Source organism: Coregonus clupeaformis, unplaced genomic scaffold, assembly GCF_020615455.1.
Source record: "Coregonus clupeaformis isolate EN_2021a unplaced genomic scaffold, ASM2061545v1 scaf1478, whole genome shotgun sequence".
NCBI lineage: Eukaryota > Metazoa > Chordata > Actinopteri > Salmoniformes > Salmonidae > Coregonus > Coregonus clupeaformis.
The window spans coordinates 54,880-75,000 of NW_025534932.1; the positions used below are offsets into that span (position 1 = coordinate 54,880).

At 45.4% G+C, this 20,121-nt stretch overlaps 1 long non-coding RNA gene across 1 annotated transcript in view; it reads left to right on the top strand.

The window, feature by feature from the left end:
- The first annotated feature begins 4,147 nt into the window (after nucleotides 1-4,147).
- LOC121559192 overlaps nucleotides 4,148-20,121 on the top strand; it is a 16,768-nt gene continuing 794 nt past the window's right edge. Inside the window, exon 1 of the long non-coding RNA XR_006659630.1 lies at nucleotides 4,148-4,241. This is a non-coding gene — a long non-coding RNA (uncharacterized LOC121559192). The remainder of the gene's footprint in view (nucleotides 4,242-20,121) is intronic.

The following is a 20,121-nucleotide window of genomic DNA, read 5'->3' on the forward strand; positions in this document are numbered from 1 at the left end:
AGGGGAGGGGTTAAGGGGGGCTGGGTTTCAGGTCTGAGGGGAGGACTGAGGGGTTAAGGGGGGCCTGGGTTTCAGGTCTGAGGGGAGGACTGAGGGGTTAAGGGGGGGCTGGGTTTCAGGTCTGAGGAAAGAGCAGTGAGCTGGGTCTGTCAGTAACAGGGTCAGAGTAGCTGGGTCTGTCAGTAACAGGGTCAGAGTAGCTGGGTCTGTCAGTAACAGGGTCAGAGTAGCTGGGTCTTTCAGTAACAGGGTCAGAGTAGCTGGGTCTTTCAGTAACAGGGTCAGAGTAGCTGGGTCTTTCAGTAACAGGGTCAGAGTAGCTGGGTCTGTCAGTAACAGGGTCAGAGTAGCTGGGTCTGTCAGTAACAGGGTCAGAGTAGCTGGGTCTGTCAGTAACAGGGTCAGAGTATCTGGGTCTTTCAGTAACAGGGTCAGAGTAGCTGGGTCTCTGATGCAGATATCAGTTAGTATGACAGGTACACACAACCATAAAGGATACAAGCACAACTACTGCCCTGCACTCTCATGTTAACAGTTCACACCTCTTGACTTGAACTAGTCCATATCAAGGTCTGATGGGTAATGTTAGACTCCAGATGTGGAACACATCCAGACTGAGATGGACCCACACCACATGAGGAAGTCACACCTCATGACTTGAGTCTTAGAGGTGTTGATGCAGCTGAATGACTTTGTTGTTTCAGTCAAAGTAACATCATAAAGTATCTATCTGTTATCTGGTCCCTCATACAACCTCTTAATACTACACTTGATACCATGCATACCTGGAGAAATATTACATATTATTACATAATAATAGTGTCACATAGTATTTTGCACACGCATGCATGTATGCATGCATGCACGCTCACACACAGACACACACACACACACACACACACACACACACACACACACACACACACACACACACACACAGCTACTCTGACCCTGTTACTGACAGACCCAGCTCACTGCTCTTTCCTCAGACCTGAAACCCAGCCCCCCCTTAACCCCTCAGTCCTCCCCTCAGACCTGAAACCCAGGCCCCCCTTAACCCCTCAGTCCTCCCCTCAGACCTGAAACCCAGGCCCCCCTTAACCCCTCCCCTACAGAGCAGCAGCACTAGCTGAGTAAACCACAACCACAGACATAGGACTATACATGATATACAATCAGATGGACACTCTCCCATATACCCACATATATGTGCACTCATGTAAACATATACATACATTGACCACTACTAATGTTGGTAAGTCTGATATTATGACGTTGGCGTTAAAGTACTCATATAAGAGCTAGTCACTGATTGGCTGAGAAGACACACTCAGTACACAGGAAACCCACACTGACATCCTGTTGCAGTTGCCATGGTGATGTCTGTCTCTCTGTTTGTCTGTTTGTCTGTCTACCATTTGGCCTGAGGAAGAGAGTACATCCAAGTTATAAGTAGTTGTTCACCCATGGTGCTGCTATTCTCCTGATGATGTCACACATGTTCTCACTGAGTGCATCATATCTCTGTCTATGTCCTATTTGTTTTCCCACTAATCCTGAAGAAAAAGAGATCGTTAGATACAGAACTACATCCACAAAGATAAAGAACTACAAATGGCATAGCTCTTAAACTATAATTGACTTGAATGTACCATCACATCCTCTCCAGAGCATCATGGTTATTGTAGTTTCTGATTGTAATTTCTTGCTGCATTCAATTCAGGGTGTCCAACATTGGTGAGGCCTAGATGTGTGGTGGATAAATAATAATTTTGGGATGCCTCAATTAGCTCATACAGATCATGGTGAGGATTTAAATGTTATGATTACTGGATGTTCATCATTTGATCAATCAAACATTAATACTGGCAGGTTGCAGTTATATAGGCCAACCTTAGGCCTCTGTCTCAAGATAGGTCTCTGTCTCAAGATAGGTCTCTGTCTCAAGATAGGTCTCTGTCTCAGGATAGGTCTCTGTCTCAGGATAGGTCTCTGTCTCAGGATAGGTCTCTGTCTCAAGATAGGTCTCTGTCTCAGGATAGGTCTCTGTCTCAGGATAGGTCTCTGTCTCAGGATAGGTCTCTGTCTCAGGATAGGTCTCTGTCTCAAGATAGGTCTCTGTCATAAGACCTCTGTCTCAAGATAGGTCTCTGTCTCAACAGTCTTTTCTTAGGGGGTCAAAATAGACACCAGAATGAGTGTTTGGTTCTTCATGTTGTATTTGATGATGTTGCAGAAGGTTGACTTGACAAGGTGCTGCTAGTTAGGTGTTGCTGTCTACAGTGACCACCTCAAAGCTGAATATTTTCCAGTGACGTCACGTTACTTTGAAACCTGTTTACCTCGATGCTAGACCCTCCTCTTCATGTCACAACATGGGTTTCAGAGAAAAGGACCACAAGCTGAAAACTTTCCACTCGATCGAACCAATCGCTGCTCGTATGCCCTTCATGGTAAAGTATGTCAAATCATGAACACGGAAATACGCAGCAAAGACCTTGTTACTCAAAGACCCAGCTACTCTCTGACAGTCACCATCAGACCATCAGACCACCAGATGGACAGGCTGTGTGTTGCTCTGATTGCATTCTTATGTGAGTAACTTGTTTTACTGGGCCTTATAGCTGGATGATAGCTGATTTCTTGATGTGGTTTTATAGTTGACTAGATTTGGTATTTTATTATTCTGATATTGTGATCACTGTGGTAAAGACATGAGGTTCATCTTTCCATGTGGAGAAGTTTATGATATCAAAGTGACATTCTGTGATTCAGCTGATTTCTTTTTGTTGCTCGTCTGTTTTATAGTTGACTAGATTTGTTGTCTTATTATTGTGATATTGTGGTGACTGTGGTGAATAACATCTAGTACATATTTGCCTGTACAGATGTTTATGATATCAAAATTATATTCAGTATTTCTGCTTCCTGTAGGTGTTTCCTCCAGTCAGTTCATCCTAACACTGTTCCTCTGCTACCTGTAGGTGCTGTTTCCTCCAGTCAGTTCATCCTAACACTGTTCCTCTGCTACCTGTAGGTGCTGTTTCCTCCAGTCAGTTCATCCTAACACTGTTCCTCTGCTACCTGTAGGTGCTGTTTCCTCCAGTCAGTTCATCCTAACACTGTTCCTCTGCTACCTGTAGGTGCTGTTTCCTCCAGTCAGTTCATCCCTAACACTGTTCCTCTGCTACCTGTAGGTGCTGTTTCCTCCAGTCAGTTCATCCTAACACTGTTCCTCTGCTACCTGTAGGTGCTGTTTCCTCCAGTCAGTTCATCCTAACACTGTTCCTCTGCTACCTGTAGGTGCTGTTTCCTCCAGTCAGTTCATCCTAACACTGTTCCTCTGCTACCTGTAGGTGCTGTTTCCTCCAGTCAGTTCATCCTAACACTGTTCCTCTGCTACCTGTAGGTGCTGTTTCCTCCAGTCAGTTCATCCTAACACTGTTCCTCTGCTTCCTGTAGGTGCTGTTTCCTCCAGTCAGGATGGGATCTCTGCAGCAGAGGTGGAGCTGAGAGTCAGACCAGGAGACAACATCACTCTCTACTGTGACTGCAACATAACTAATGGAGTATTCATTATGTGGTATAGGAACTGTTCTCACAAGTACCAGCCACCTCTTGTTATTTCAACTACGATTTGGCATAACCCTTTTCCTGGATATAATCTGGTGTGGAACCCTCTAACAACTCCTATGATCTACTGATTGAGAACATCACTGGATCTGACCTGGGACTCTACTACTGTGGGACTAAGGAGACTAACGTGGTGATGAAAAACTAATTAAACAGAAAGAGTTGTACCACTATGGAAACATCACCACTAGGATTTCACTTGGTAAGAACTATTATTATTCTATATATTGATCTTCTGGCTGTATCTTTAGTATTATTCATATTGTGTTAGTATTGGTGTGTCTGGTTTCCATTAAATGTTATTTTGAATCAATCATCCGAGGCTGATCTAGGGTCATAAAACATTGCCTCAAGATCATCTGTAAACATCCAATCAGCAGTAGATAATTGACATCTCACTCTAAGAGAGTAGTTCTGTTTGTGTTTAATGTTTTGTCCAGACGTCAGTCCTCCTGAGTCCTCCTCCTCCCCTCCTCCTGAGTCCTCCTCCTCTCCTGATGTAGACTGTGGACTGTGTTGGATGTTGCTGTTCAGTCTGTGTCCTGTGTCTGCTCTCCTCTCCTCCCTCCTCTCCTCTTTCTGTGTCTACTCCTTCTGCAGAACAACAGGTAAACTAACTTCATTATTAATAGCATTATGTTTTCTTTTTTCTTTCACTATTTCATAGCATGCACTGACTCACTCATTCCTTTTGTCAATTTGATTGATTTAAATTCCATCTTACTAACTGTTGAAGTAAGGAACATCCTACATCCTAAACTTCAATTTTTGACAACATCAATAATATACAAAATTGATTATTTTACTTACAAAGTTAGTATACATTCACTCTCACGTAATCTGTTTTACTCTCCAACTCAATCAATCAATTAAATAATCAATCAATCAATAAACCAGCCATCAATCAATCAATCAATCAATCAATCAATCAATCAATCAAACCTTCTTTCAAATACTCTGGTAAACTAATGTAAACCATGTTAAATTGACAGCTCAATATCATATGTGTTGTTAACCTGTTGTTTTAATGGTGATAACTCTTCCTCTGCAGCTGCAACTGAGACTCAGGTTCCTCTGAACAGGACTACCACCAGGGGAAATGACAGCAGAGAGAAGGTATATTCAGAATGGGTGTTGTAGTTCTTTGACTGGTGGCCATCTCTATTTGTAGTCCATGTGATTTGTAACCCAGTACTATTCAAAGCATTGGCGAGTATACTCATTAAAAACTAAAGGAATAAGCAGTAAAACATAGTGACATGATGCATTTCATGAAATAATAATAATGTATGATTACATATCAATAACATTAACAGATTAATTGTAAAATCTCTCTCTCTCTCTCTCTCTCTCTCTCTCTCTCTCTCTCTCTCTCTCTCTCTCTCTCTCTCTCTCTCTCTCTCTCTCTCTCTCTCTCTCTCTCTCTCTCTCTCTCTCTCTCAGGAGGAAGGAGATCTGTGTTATGCCTCGTTGGATATCCGTCAGGGACAGAGGAGACCAAAGAAGAAGAAGAGAGTCCAGAACTCTGACTTCAGTACCTACACAGCCATCAATACCAGCAGAGTGTGAGACCTATACCAGCCATCAATACCAGCAGAGTGTGAGACCTATACCAGCAGAGTGGGACCTATACCATCCATCAATACCAGCAGAGTGTGAGACCTATACCAGCCATCAATACCAGCAGAGTGAGACCTATACCATCCATCGATACCAGCAGTGTGAGACCTATACCAGCCATCAATACCAGCAGAGTGGGACCTATACCATCCATCAATACCAGCAGAGTGTGAGACCTATACCAGCCATCAATACCAGCAGAGTGAGACCTATACCATCCATCGATACCAGCAGTGTGAGACCTATACCAGTCATCAATACCAGCAGAGTGGGACCTATATCAGCCATCAATACCAGCAGTGTGAGACCTATACCAGCCATCAATACCAGCAGAGTGGGACCTATATCAGCCATCAATACCAGCAGAGTGAGACCTATACCAGCCATCAATACCAGCAGAGTGAGGGACCTATACCAGCCATCAATACCAGCAGTGTGAGACCTATATCAGCCATCAATACCAGCAGTGTGAGACCTATACCAGCCATCAATACCAGCAGAGTGTGAGACCTATACCAGCCATCAATACCAGCAGAGTGAGACCTATACCATCCATCGATACCAGCAGTGTGAGACCTATACCAGCCATCAATACCAGCAGAGTGGGACCTATATCAGCCATCAATACCAGCAGTGTGAGACCTATATCAGCCATCAATACCAGCAGAGTAAGACCTATACCATCCATCAATACCAGCAGAGTGTGAGACCTATACCAGCCATCAATACCAGCAGTGTGAGACCTATACCAGCCATCAATACCAGCAGAGTGAGACCTATACCATCCATCGATACCAGCAGTGTGAGACCTATACCAGCCATCAATACCAGCAGAGTGGGACCTATACCATCCATCAATACCAGCAGAGTGTGAGACCTATACCAGCCATCAATACCAGCAGAGTGAGACCTATACCATCCATCGATACCAGCAGTGTGAGACCTATACCAGCCATCAATACCAGCAGAGTGGGACCTATATCAGCCATCAATACCAGCAGTGTGAGACCTATACCAGCCATCAATACCAGCAGAGTGGGACCTATATCAGCCATCAATACCAGCAGAGTGAGACCTATACCAGCCATCAATACCAGCAGAGTGAGGGACCTATACCAGCCATCAATACCAGCAGTGTGAGACCTATATCAGCCATCAATACCAGCAGTGTGAGACCTATACCAGCCATCAATACCAGCAGAGTGTGAGACCATACCAGCCATCAATACCAGCAGAGTGAGACCTATACCATCCATCGATACCAGCAGTGTGAGACCTATACCAGCCATCAATACCAGCAGAGTGGGACCTGATATCAGCCATCAATACCAGCAGTGTGAGACCTATATCAGCCATCAATACCAGCAGAGTAAGACCTATACCATCCATCAATACCAGCAGAGTGTGAGACCTATACCAGCCATCAATACCAGCAGAGTGAGACCTATACCATCCATCGATACCAGCAGTGTGAGACCTATACCAGCCATCAATACCAGCAGAGTGGGACCTATATCAGCCATCAATACCAGCAGTGTGAGACCTATACCAGCCATCAATACCAGCAGAGTGGGACCTATATCAGCCATCAATACCAGCAGAGTGAGACCTATACCAGCCTTCAATACCATCAGAGTGAGGGACCTATATCAGCCATCAATACCAGCAGTGTGAGACCTATATCAGCCATCAATACCAGCAGTGTGAGACCTATACCAGCCATCAATACCAGCAGAGTGTGAGACCTATACCAGCCATCAATACCAGCAGAGTGAGACCTATACCATCCATCGATACCAGCAGTGTGAGACCTATACCAGCCATCAATACCAGCAGAGTGGGACCTATTTCAGCCATCAATACCAGCAGTGTGAGACCTATATCAGCCATCAATACCAGCAGAGTAAGACCTATACCATCCATCAATACCAGCAGAGTGTGAGACCTATACCAGCCATCAATACCAGCAGAGTGAGACCTATACCGTCCATCGATACCAGCAGTGTGAGACCTATACAAGCCATCAATACCAGCAGAGTGGGACCTATATCAGCCATCAATACCAGCAGTGTGAGACCTATACCAGCCATCAATACCAGCAGAGTGGGACCTATATCAGCCATCAATACCAGCAGAGTGAGACCTATACCAGCCATCAATACCAGCAGAGTGAGGGACCTATACCAGCCATCAATACCAGCAGTGTGAGACCTATATCAGCCATCAATACCAGCAGTGTGAGACCTATACCAGCCATCAATACCAGCAGAGTGTGAGACCTATACCAGCCATCAATACCAGCAGAGTGAGACCTATACCATCCATCGATACCAGCAGTGTGAGACCTATACCAGCCATCAATACCAGCAGAGTGGGACCTATATCAGCCATCAATACCAGCAGTTTGAGACCTATACCAGCCATCAATACCAGCAGAGTGTGAGACCTATACCAGCCATCAATACCAGCAGAGTGAGACCTATACCATCCATCGATATCAGCAGAGTGAGACCTATACCATCCATCAATACCAGCAGAGTGAGACCTATACCATCCATCAATACCAGCAGAGTGTGAGACCTATACCATCCATCAATACCAGCAGAGTGAGACCTATACCATCCATCAATACCAGCAGAGTGTGAGACCTATACCATCCATCAATACCAGCAGATTGAGACCAATACCAGCCATCAATACCAGCAGAGTGAGACCTATACCAGCCATCAATACCAGCGGTGTGAGACCTATACCATCCATCAATACCAGCAGAGTGTGAGACCTATACCAGCCATCAATACCAGCAGAGAGTGAGACCTATACCAGCCATCAATACCAGCAGAGTGTGAGACCTATACCAGCCATCAATACCAGCAGAGTGTGCCCTATACCATCCATCAATACCAGCAGAGTGAGACCTATACCAGCCATCAATACCAGCAGAGTGTGAGACCTATACCAGCCATCAATACCAGCAGCTGGGAGGAAAAACAACAGTTTTTATATTTTTACGAGTTACTTAATATTTGGGGGGATATTTGTTTAACCTTTTAAAATCATTTTCATACAACTTTTGCCTGTAGCCTTTTAATAATAATAACAATAGTGATTTAGAAAATGTTTTTAAGTCAGGGAATATGGTTTATTAACTCTTGATATAGTTGCAATTTGTAATTGTAGTTGTGAAAGTTCATTGTATTTCATTTTTTAAGTGTATTGATGTGTTAATGTAGCTAAATAAATATTGATTCCGTTTAATTAGATTGTATTTCATTATTTACTAAGCTAACATATGGAATTGTTTTAAGATGGTCATACCATGGATAATTTAGCTATTTGATTTAGAATTTTAGGACCCCTTTAGGTATAAAAATATATATATATTTTAAAAAAAATTGTTAAATATTTAATTTGGCCTTGACTACTATAGCCCATAGAAACACATTGAATAACACATTCATAAATGGCAAAAAAGACTGTCACAAAATAAATCATAAGTTTGAAGTGTCTGAAAGCTCAGGGAATATTTTAGTTTTGTGGGACATATTTAAGCTCTTATTTTTGTTGTCACCAAACTACCTCCATACTTCCATTTGTTTGTATGGGTTACCTTCAGACGAGCCCTGTGGCACTTTAGGGGGTTGTACACCGAAACGGAGAACACCATCGTATTTGTGAGTCTCCCCTTTCCACAGTGGGGTCACTTTAGTTTCTCGGACAAACCGTTCGGACGCTACAGACGTTTTGGGGAGCAGTCCGACAAAAACCGCTGTAGCTCGGCCACATTGCACCTCGGATGCGGAAGACAGGATATTGAGACGTAGGCTATGCAAAAATCTCGGATTTTGATGCAGATTTTTTTATTACATTACTCAAACGTTTAAGGATTAACCTAGTTCCTGGAAAGCTACCGTTCTGTTGGTTTTCAATCCAACTCTAATTTAGCACACCTGATTCTAATAATCAGGTGGTTGATAAACTGAATCAGGTTAGTTACAACTGGGGTTGGAGCGAAAACCTACAGGAGAGTAGATCTCCACGAACTGGGTTGGATAGCCCTGACCTAGCCTATGGTTGAACATTTTAAGTGTCTTAAATGTATTGTAGCTCAGTAAAGCTTTCAGTGAAACCACATGCTCAATAGAGTTACATAGCGAAATAAGGTTAATTATACCACAGAACAGCAGTCTCTGAAAAAACATCACTTTCATTTGAGGAAATTAGATCATGCTGATCTCATTGGACACGTAGAAGAGAAGTTAAATTCAGAATGACTGGCCTTTGCTTCTTTTCTGGACTTCCCTCTTCTCCTTACCACCTCCTGGTTTTAACACAACAACAACAACAACACAACATGTTAAACTGTTGTCACATCACAGTACTGGATGAAAAGTTATGTTAACACAAATGTCACACCCTGATCTGTTCAATCAATCAAATTAATTTATGAAGCCCTTTTTACCTCAGCAGATGTCACAAAGTGCTATACAGAAACCCAGCCTAAAACCCCAAGCAGTAAGCAATACAGATGTAGAAGCACGGTGGCTAGGAAAAACTCCCTAGAAAGGCTGAAACCTAGGAAAAAACCTAGAGAGGAACCATGTTCTGAGGGGGGGCCAGTCCCCTTCTGGCTGTGGAGATTATAACAGTACATGGTCATTAAGGCCTGATTTTTCTCCAAGATGTTCAAACGTTCATAGATGACCAGCAGGGTCAAATAATAATCACAGCGGTTGTAGAGGTTGCAACAGGTCAGTACATCAGGAGTAAATGTCACTTGGCTTTTCATAGCCGGGCATTTAGAGGTTGAAATAGCAGGTGCGGTAGAGCGAGCGAGTTGAAAACAGCAGGTCTGGGACAAGGTAGCACGTCCGGTGAACAGGTCAGGGTTCCATAGCCGCAGGCAGAAGAGTGGAAACTGGAGCAGCAGCACGACCAGGTGGACTGGGGACAGCAAGGAGTCATCAGGCCAGGTAGTCCTGAGGCATGGTCCTAGGGCTCAGGTCCTCCGGGAGGGGAGGGAGAGAGAGAGAATTAGAGGGAGCATACTTAAATTCACACAGGACACCAGATAAGACAGGAGAATAACACTAGATATAACAGACTGACAGACTAGCCCCCCGGCACATAGACTACTGCAGCATAGATACAGGAGGCTGAGACAGTGGGGTCGGGAGACACTGTGGCCCCGTCCAACGATACCCCCAGACAGGGCCAACCAGGCAGGATATAACCCCACCCACTTTGCCAAAGCACAGCCCCCACACCACCAGAGGGATATCAACAGACCACCAACCTACTACCTTGAGACAAGGCTGAGAATATCCCACAAAGATCTCCTCCACTGCACGAGCCCGAGGGGGCGACAAACTGGACAGGAAGATCACGTCAGTGACTCAACCCACTCAAGTAACGTACCCCTCATAGGGACGGCATGGAAAGCACCAGTAAGCCAGTGACTCAGCCTACAAAAAAAGGGGTCAGAAGCAGAGAATCCCAATGGAGAGACGGGAACCGGCCAGACAGAGACAGCAAGGGCGGTTTGTCGCTCCAGTATCTTTCCATTCACCTTCGCACCCCTGGTTACAGCACCCTGGATACAGCACCCTGGTTACAGCACCCTGGTTACAGCACCCTGGTTACAGCACCCTGAATTCCCCCCTTTCAGCACTCACCTCTCCCATGGTCCCGTTCACGTAGTCCCCAGCTGCTGACCGGGAGTTCCTGGACCTTAAGCACCGCTTCACCACAGCTCCAATATGAATCCATCCGGACCCCGTCCCGTCAGTTCACAGTCAAGAATGAGGAACAGAAACAGAGCTCTGGAGACCACCACCAGGACCCAGATTAGACCACAGTCAGGAAGACAGCAGGAATGAGGAACAGAAACAGAGCTCTGGAGACCACCACCAGGACCCAGCTCAGACCACAGTCAGGAAGACAGCAGGAATGAGGAACAGAAACAGAGCTCTGGAGACCACCACCAGGACCCAGCTCAGACCACAGTCAGCAGACACCACAGTCAGGACAGTCACAAGGGGTGATGTTGGGGAAGTCCTGTGTTCAGTAGAGAGGAACATCACTAAACAGAATAGTGTGGATGGTTAATGTAACCTATAATCTAGTTCACTGGGTACAGACTTCATCATACACCTTCATCTCCCAGGTCAGATTCAGAGATCTTATCAATCAGTAGATCCCAGGATTGGTTGGACTTGTTCCACACCGGAGTGAAGCGAGGGAGAGAATTTTGGAAAAAGTCGTAAAGGGAGATAGCAAGTGAAGGCTGATATCTGTGAGAACAGTTCCTATACCACATAATGAATACTCCAGTAGTTATGATACAGTCACAGTAGAGAGTGATGTTGTCTCCTGGTCTGACTCTCAGCTCCACCTCTGCTGCAGAGATCCCATCCTGACTGGAAGAAACAGCACCTACAGGTAGCAGAGGAACAGTGTTAGGATGAACTGACTGGAGGAAACAGCACCTACAGGTAGCAGAGGAACAGTGTTAGGATGAACTGACTGGAGGAAACAGCACCTACAGGTAGCAGAGGAACAGTGTTAGGATGAACTGACTGGAGGAAACAGCACCTACAGGTAGCAGAGGAACAGTGTTAGGATGAATTGACTGGAGGAAACAGCACCTACAGGTAGCATAGGAACAGTGTTAGGATTAACTGACTGGAGGAAACAGCATCTACAGGTAGCAGAGGAACAGTGTTAGGATGAACTGACTGGAGGAAACAGCACCTACAGGTAGCAGAGGAACAGTGTTAGGATGAACTGACTGGAGGAAACAGCACCTACAGGTAGCAGAGGAACAGTGTTAGGATGAACTGACTGGAGGAAACAGCACCTACAGGTAGCAGAGGAACAGTGTTAGGATGAACTGACTGGAGGAAACAGCACCTACAGGTAGCAGAGGAACAGTGTTAGGATGAATTGACTGGAGGAAACAGCACCTACAGGTAGCATAGGAACAGTGTTAGGATGAACTGACTGGAGGAAACAGCACCTACAGGTAGCAGAGGAACAGTGTTAGGATGAATTGACTGGTGGAAACAGCACCTACAGGTAACAGAGGAACAGTGTTAGGATGAACTGACTGGAGGAAACAGCACCTACAGGTAGCAGAGGAACAGTGTTAGGATGATCTGACTGGAGGAAACAGCACCTACAGGTAGCAGAGGAACAGTGTTAGGATGAACTGACTGGAGGAAACAGCACCTACAGGTAGCAGAGGAAGGAACAGTGTTTGGATGAATCACAGAATGTCACTTTGATATTATAAACTTCTCCACATGTAAAGATGAACCTCATGTCTTTACCACTGTGATCACAAAATCAGAATAATAAGATAACAGATCTAGTCAACTATAAAACCACATCAAGAAATCAGCTATCATTCAGCTATAAGGCCCAGTAAAACAAGTTACTCACATAAGAATGCAATCAGAGCAACACACAGCCTGTCCATCTGGTGGTCTGATGGTCTGATGGTGACTGTTAGAGAGTAGCTGGGTCTTTGAGTAACAAGGTCTTTGCTGCGTATTTCCGTGTTCATGACTAGATATACGTTACCATGAAAGGACATACGAGCAGCGATTGGTTCGATCGAATGGAAAGTTTTCAGCTCGTGGTCCTTTTCTCGGAAACCCATGTTGTGACATGAAGAGGAGGGTCTAGCATCGAGGTAAACAGGTTTCAAAGTAATGTGACGTCAATGGAAAATATTCAGCTTTGAGGTGTTCACCTTAGTTAGCAACACCTTAAGAGACCTATAGACACTCTATGAAGAAATAAAGACACATTTTGATGACTGAGTTGACCTTTAAACCTTGAAGAAAATACATTTATACAGAGGCTTAAAGTAGGTCTATAGGACTTTATACTTGTAGTCAGGTACTAGGACTAATGTTTGACCTCATGTTTGACCTCATGTTAAACCTCATGTTTGACCTCATGTTTGACCTCATGTTTGACCTCATATTTGACTGATTGAACATGGAACCTTCATTTATAATACAGTTAAAGGTATAAATCAAATCCTGCCCCCGATCTATGAACTAGTTCAGGTAACCTGACAGTCAGAGAGGTCTCTTTAAACTCGGACACACAGATGACCCTCTTGATCCTAGTCAAGTGGTTGACCATAGCATGGAGACTGAACACTAAGTATTAGACCACAACACTCTGATAACATGGAGACTGAACACTAAGTATTAGACCACAACACTCTGATAACATGGAGACTGAACACTAAGTATTAGACCACAACACTCTGATAACATGGAGACTGAACACTAAGTATTAGACCATAACACTCTGATAACATGGAGACTGAACACTAAGTATTAGACCACAACACTCTGATAACATGGAGACTGAACACTAAGTATTAGACCACAACACTCTGATAACATGGAGACTGAACACTAAGTATTAGACCACAACACTCTGATAACTCAACACAGAGTTCCTGGATACAGCCCTTAGCCGTGGTATATTGGCAATATACCACAAACCCCAGAGGTGCCTTATTGCTATTATAAACAGGTTACCAACGTAATTAGAACAGTAAACATGTCGTTTTGCATCATACCTGTGGTATATTGTCTCATATATATATACCATGGCTTTCAGCCAATCAGCATTCAGGGCTCTAACTACCCAGTGTTAAACAGTTATTTTCATCAATGAATACAGATACTGAATCTGTCATTTTTCATGATGGATCTTTGTGTTTAGAACACTAAACTATGGTGGTGATAATAGTAAACTACAATACCCAAGATGCATTGGATGAGGTGTTATATACCCAGTCTTAAACAGTACTTTTTATCCCATCTGATGTATGATCTCTGTGTTTAGCAATGAACACTGGCCAATCAATTAACATACACACTCTGATCAATATGTGTGAAGGGGAGAGATATCTGTGACAAATTAACTTGTAATAATAATGTTTGGATTCTCTTCCTCAGGCTGAATGACAGCACCATGGCAACAACAACAGGAAGTCAGTGTGGGTTTCCTGTGTACTGAGTGTGTCTTTTCAGCCAATCAGTGACTAACTCTTATATGAGTACTGTAATGCCAACATCATAATATCAGACTTACCAACATTAGTAGTGGTCAATGTATGTATCTGTTTACATGAGTGCACATATATGTGGGTATATTGGAGTGTGTCCATATGATTGTGTATCATGTATAGTCCTATGTCTGTGGTTGTGGTTTACTCAGCTAGTGCTGCTGCTCTGTAGGGGAGGGGTTAAGGGGGGGGCTGGGTTTCAGGTCTGAGGAAAGAGCAGTGAGCTGGGTCTGTCAGTAACAGGGTCAGAGTAGCTGGGTCTTTCAGTAACAGGGTCAGAGTAGCTGGGTCTTTCAGTAACAGGGTCAGAGTAGCTGGGTCTTTCAGTAACAGGGTCAGAGTAGCTGGGTCTTTCAGTAACAGGGTCAGAGTAGCTGGGTCTGTCAGTAACAGGGTCAGAGTAGCTGGGTCTTTCAGTAACAGGGTCAGAGTAGCTGGGTCTGTCAGTAACAGGGTCAGAGTAGCTGGGTCTTTCAGTAACAGGGTCAGAGTAGCTGGGTCTTTCAGTAACAGGGTCAGAGTAGCTGGGTCTTTCAGTAACAGGGTCAGAGTAGCTGGGTCTTTCAGTAACAGGGTCAGAGTAGCTGGGTCTGTCAGTAACAGGGTCAGAGTAGCTGGGTCTGTTAGTAACAGGGTCAGAGTAGCTGGGTCTGTCAGTAACAGGGTCAGAGTAGCTGGGTCTGTCAGTAACAGGGTCAGAGTAGCTGGGTATGTCAGTAACAGGGTCAGAGTAGCTGGGTCTTTCAGTAACAGGGTCAGAGTAGCTGGGTCTTTCACTAACAGGGTCAGAGTAGCTGGGTCTGTCAGTAACAGGGTCAGAGTAGCTGGGTCTGTCAGTAACAGGGTCAGAGTATCTGGGTCTTTCAGTAACAGGGTCAGAGTAGCTGGGTGTTTCAGTAACAGGGTCAGAGTAGCTGGGTCTTTCAGTAACAGGGTCAGAGTAGCTGGGTCTGTCAGTAACAGGGTCAGAGTAGCTGGGTCTTTCAGTAACAGGGTCAGAGTAGCTGGGTCTTTCAGTAACAGGGTCAGAGTAGCTGGGTCTTTCAGTAACAGGGTCAGGGTAGCTGGGTCTGTCAGTAACAGGGTCAGAGTAGCTGGGTCTGTCTGTGAACAGGGTCAGCGTAGCTGGGTCTTTCAGTAACAGGGTCAGAGTAGCTGGGTCTGTCAGTAACAGGGTCAGAGTAGCTGCGTCTTTCAGTAACAGGGTCAGAGTAGCTGGGTCTTTCAGTAACAGGGTCAGAGTAGCTGGGTCTGTCAGTAACAGGGTCAGAGTAGCTGGGTCTGTCAGTAACAGGGTCAGAGTATCTGGGTCTTTCAGTAACAGGGTCAGAGTAGCTGGGTCTCTGATGCAGATATCAGTTAGTATGACAGGTACACAGAACCATAAAGGATACAAGCACAACTACTGCCCTGCACTCTCATGTTAACAGTTCACACCTCTTGACTTGAACTAGTCCATCTCAAGGTCTGATGGGTAATGTTAGACTCCAGATGTGGAACACATCCAGACTGGGAGATGGACCCACACACATGAGGAAGTCACACCTCATGACTTGAGTCTTAGAGGTGTTGATACAGCTGAATGACTTTGTTGTTTCAGTCAAAGTAACATCATAAAGTATCTATCTGTTATCTGGTCCCTCATACAGCCTCTTAATACTACACTTGATACCATGCATACCTGGAGAAATATTACATATTATTACATAATAATAGTGTCACATAGTATTTTGCACACGCATGCATGTATGCACGCTCACACACACACACACACACACACACACACACACACTTATGAGAAGGTAAAAGTACAGACCTGAAACAGACCTGAAAACTACCCCTCAGACCTGAAACCCAGGCCCCCCTTAACCCCTCAGTCCTCCCCTCAGACCTGAAACCCAGGCCCCCCTTAACCCCTCAGACCTCCCCTCAGACCTGAAACCCAGGCCCCCCCTTAACCCCTCAGTGCGGGGAGCAGGAATGGGCCGGACCGGGCTGACGACGCGCACCACTGGCTTGGTGCGGGGAGCAGGAACAGGCCCGACCGGGCTGACGACACGCACCACAGGCATGGTGCGGGGAGCAGGAACAGGCCGGGCCGGGCTGGCGACGCGCACTACAGGCTTGGTGCGGGGAACAGGAACAGGCCGGGCTGGGCTGGCGACGCGCACCACAGGCTTGGTGCGAGGAGCAGGAACAGGCCGGGCCGGGCTGGCGACGCGCACCACAGGCTTGGTGCAAGGGGCAGGAACAGGCCGGGCCGGGCTGGCGACGCGCACTACTGGCTTGGTGCGGGGAGCAGGAACAGGCCGGACCAGGCTGTGGAGACGGACTGGAGGTCTGGAGCGAAGAGCTGACACAACCCGTCCTAGCTGAATGCCTATTTTTACACACTCTGTGTGAGGCATCAGCACAGGACGTACAGGGCTGTGTACTCGTACTGGCACTACAGCACGTGGCACTGGCGCAGGATATCCGGGACCGAGGAGGGGTACTGGAGGCCACGAGCGTTGAGCCGGCACACTCCGGCTCCTGGCTGCATGCCCACCTTAGCACGACACGTGCGTGGTGCTAGCACAGGACGTACAGGACTGTGCCGGACCACTCGCGGCACAGTACGCAGCTCCGCATACCTCGGAACCTGCCCAGTCTCACGCTGCCTAGCCTGAGTACGGGGAGTTGACTCTGCTCTACCTCTAGGCTCCGCCAACCTCCCTTCCAGCCCCCCAAACCCGGTGGCCTCCTCTCCTAATCCACAAACTCGCCCTGTAGCTGCCTCCAGCAGCCCCGTCGTCCATGTCGTGTGACCCCCAAAAAAATGTCTTGGGGTTGCCTCTTGCGTGTCCGACGTCGGCCCGGTTGGCGCCGCTCCTCCTCTCTATGGCGCTCCTCAACGGTCTCCTCCCACGGACGGCAATCCATTCCGGCCTGGATTTCCTCCCAAGTCCAGGATCCCTGCCCGTCCAAGATCTCCTCCCAAGTCTAGGCTGTCTACTCCTGGACACGCTGCTTGGTCCTGTTATGGTGGGATCTTCTGTCACGATCGTCGTAATAAGTGGACCAAGACGCAGCGTGATATGCGTACATCTTTTAATTAATACTTTCCACAATAACAAAACGAAACATGAAGTCCTCGGTCATAAAACACAAACCTACACGGAACAAGATCCCACAAATGACAAGTGCACAACAGGCTGCCTAAGTATGGTTCCCAATCAGAGACAACAAGACACAGCTGCCTCCGATTGGGAACCACCCCGGCCAACACAGAAACACACGATCTAGAAAAGAACACATAGAAAACAAAACATAGACACTACACATATAAACTAACACCCTGGCTCAACACATAAGAGTCCCCAGAGCCAGGGCTTGACAATAATGCACCTCTGGGGTTTGTGGTATATTGCCAATATACCACGGCTAAGGGCTGTATCCAGGAACTCTGTGTTGAGTTAGCAGAGTGTTGTGGTCTAATACTTAGTGTTCAGTCTCCATGTTATGGTCAACCACTTGACTAGGATCAAGAGGGTCATCTGTGTGTCCCAGTTTAAAGAGACCTCTCTGACTGTCAGGTTACCTGAACTAGTTCATAGATCAGGGGCAGGATTTGATTTATATCTTTAACTGTATTATATATGAAGGTTCCATGTTCAATCAGTCAAACATGAGGTCAAACATGAGGTCAAACATGAGGTCAAACATGAGGTCAAACATGAGGTCAGACATGAGGTCTAACATGAGGTCTAACATGAGGTCTAACATGAGGTCAAACATGAGGTCAAACATGAGGTCAGACATGAGGTCAAACATGAGGTCAAACATGAGGTCAAACATGAGGTCTAACATGAGGTCAAACATGAGGTCAAACATGAGGTCAAACATGAGGTCAAACATGAGGTCTAACATGAGGTCAAACATGAGGTCAAACATGAGGTCAAACATGAGGTCAAACATGAGGTCTAACATTAGTCCTAGTACCTGACTACAAGTATAAAGTCCTATAGACCTACTTTAAGCCTCTGTATAAATGTATTTTCTTTAAGGTTTAAAGGTCAACTCAGTCATCAAAATGTGTTTTTATTTCTTCATAGAGTGTCTATAGGTCTCTTAAGGTGTTGCTATCTAAGGTGAACACCTCAAAACTGAATATTTTCCATTGACGTCACGTTACTTTGAAACCTGTTTACCTCAATGCTAGACCCTCCTCTTCATGTCACAACATGGGTTTCTGAGAAAAGAACCACAAGCTGAAAACGTTCCACTCCATCGAACCAATCGCTGCTCGTATGGCCTTTCATGGTAAAGTATATCTAGTCATGAACACGGAAATACGCAGCAAAGACCTTGTTACTCAAAGACCCAGCTACTCTCTGACAGTCACCATCAGACCATCAGACCACCAGATGGACAGGCTGTGTGTTGCTCTGATTGCATTCTTATGTGAGTAACTTGTTTTACTGGGCCTTATAGCTGGATGATAGCTGATTTCTTGATGTGGTTTTATAGTTGACTAGATTTGGTATTTTATTATTCTGATATTGTGATCACTGTGGTAAAGACATGAGGTTTATATTTACATGTGGAGAAGTTTATGATATCAAAGTGATATTCTGTGATTCATCCTAACACTGTTCCTCTGCTACCTGTAGGTGCTGTTTCCTCCAGTCAGTTCATCCTAACACTGTTCCTCTGCTACCTGTAGGTGCTGTTTCCTCCAGTCAGTTCATCCTAACACTGTTCCTCTGCTACCTGTAGGTGCTGTTTCCTCCAGTCAGTTCATCCTAACACTGTTCCTCTGCTACCTGTAGGTGCTGTTTCCTCCAGTCAGTTCATCCTAACACTGTTCCTCTGCTACCTGTAGGTGTGTTTCCCTCCAGTCAGTTCATCCTAACACTGTTCCTCTGTTACCTGTAGGTGCTGTTTCCTCCAGTCAGGATGGGATCTCTGCAGCAGAGGTGGAGCTGAGAGTCAGACCAGGAGACAACACTCATCTCTACTGTGACTGCAACATAACTACTGGAGTATACATTATGTGGTATAGGAACTGTTCTCACAAGTACCAGCCACCTCTTGTTATTTCAACTACGATTTGGCATAACCCTTTCCCTGGGTTGATTTGGCATAACCCTTTCCCTGGATATAATCTGTTGTGGAACCCCTCTAACAACTCCTATGATCTACTGATTGAGAACATCACTGGATCTGACCTGGGACTCTACTACTGTGGGACTAAGGAGAGTAACCTGGTGGATGGAAAATTAATTGAACAGAAAGAGGTCTACCACTATGGACACATCACCACTAGGATTTCACTTGGTAAGAACAATTATTATTCTATATATAGATCTTCTGGCTGTATCTTTAGTATTATTCATATTGTATTACTATTGGTGTGTCTGGTTTCCATTAAATGTTATTTTGAATCAATCATCCGAGGGTGATCTAAGGTCATGAAACATTGCCTCAAGATCATCTTTAAACATCCATTCAGCAGTAGACAATCTAAGAATGTAGTTCTGTTTGTGTTTAATGTTTTGTCCAGACGTCAGTCCTCCTGAGTCCTCCTCCTCCTCTCTCCTGATGTAGACTGTGGACTGTGTTGGATGTTGCTGTTCAGTCTGTGTCCTGTGTCTGCTCTCCTCCCTCCCTCCTCTCCTCTTCCTGTGTCTACTCCTTCTGCAGAACAACAGGTACACTCACTCTCTCACTCTCTGTCAGGAGTCACTTAGTCACTCATTCATTTTTAAGTCATTATTTACAAGCTGTAT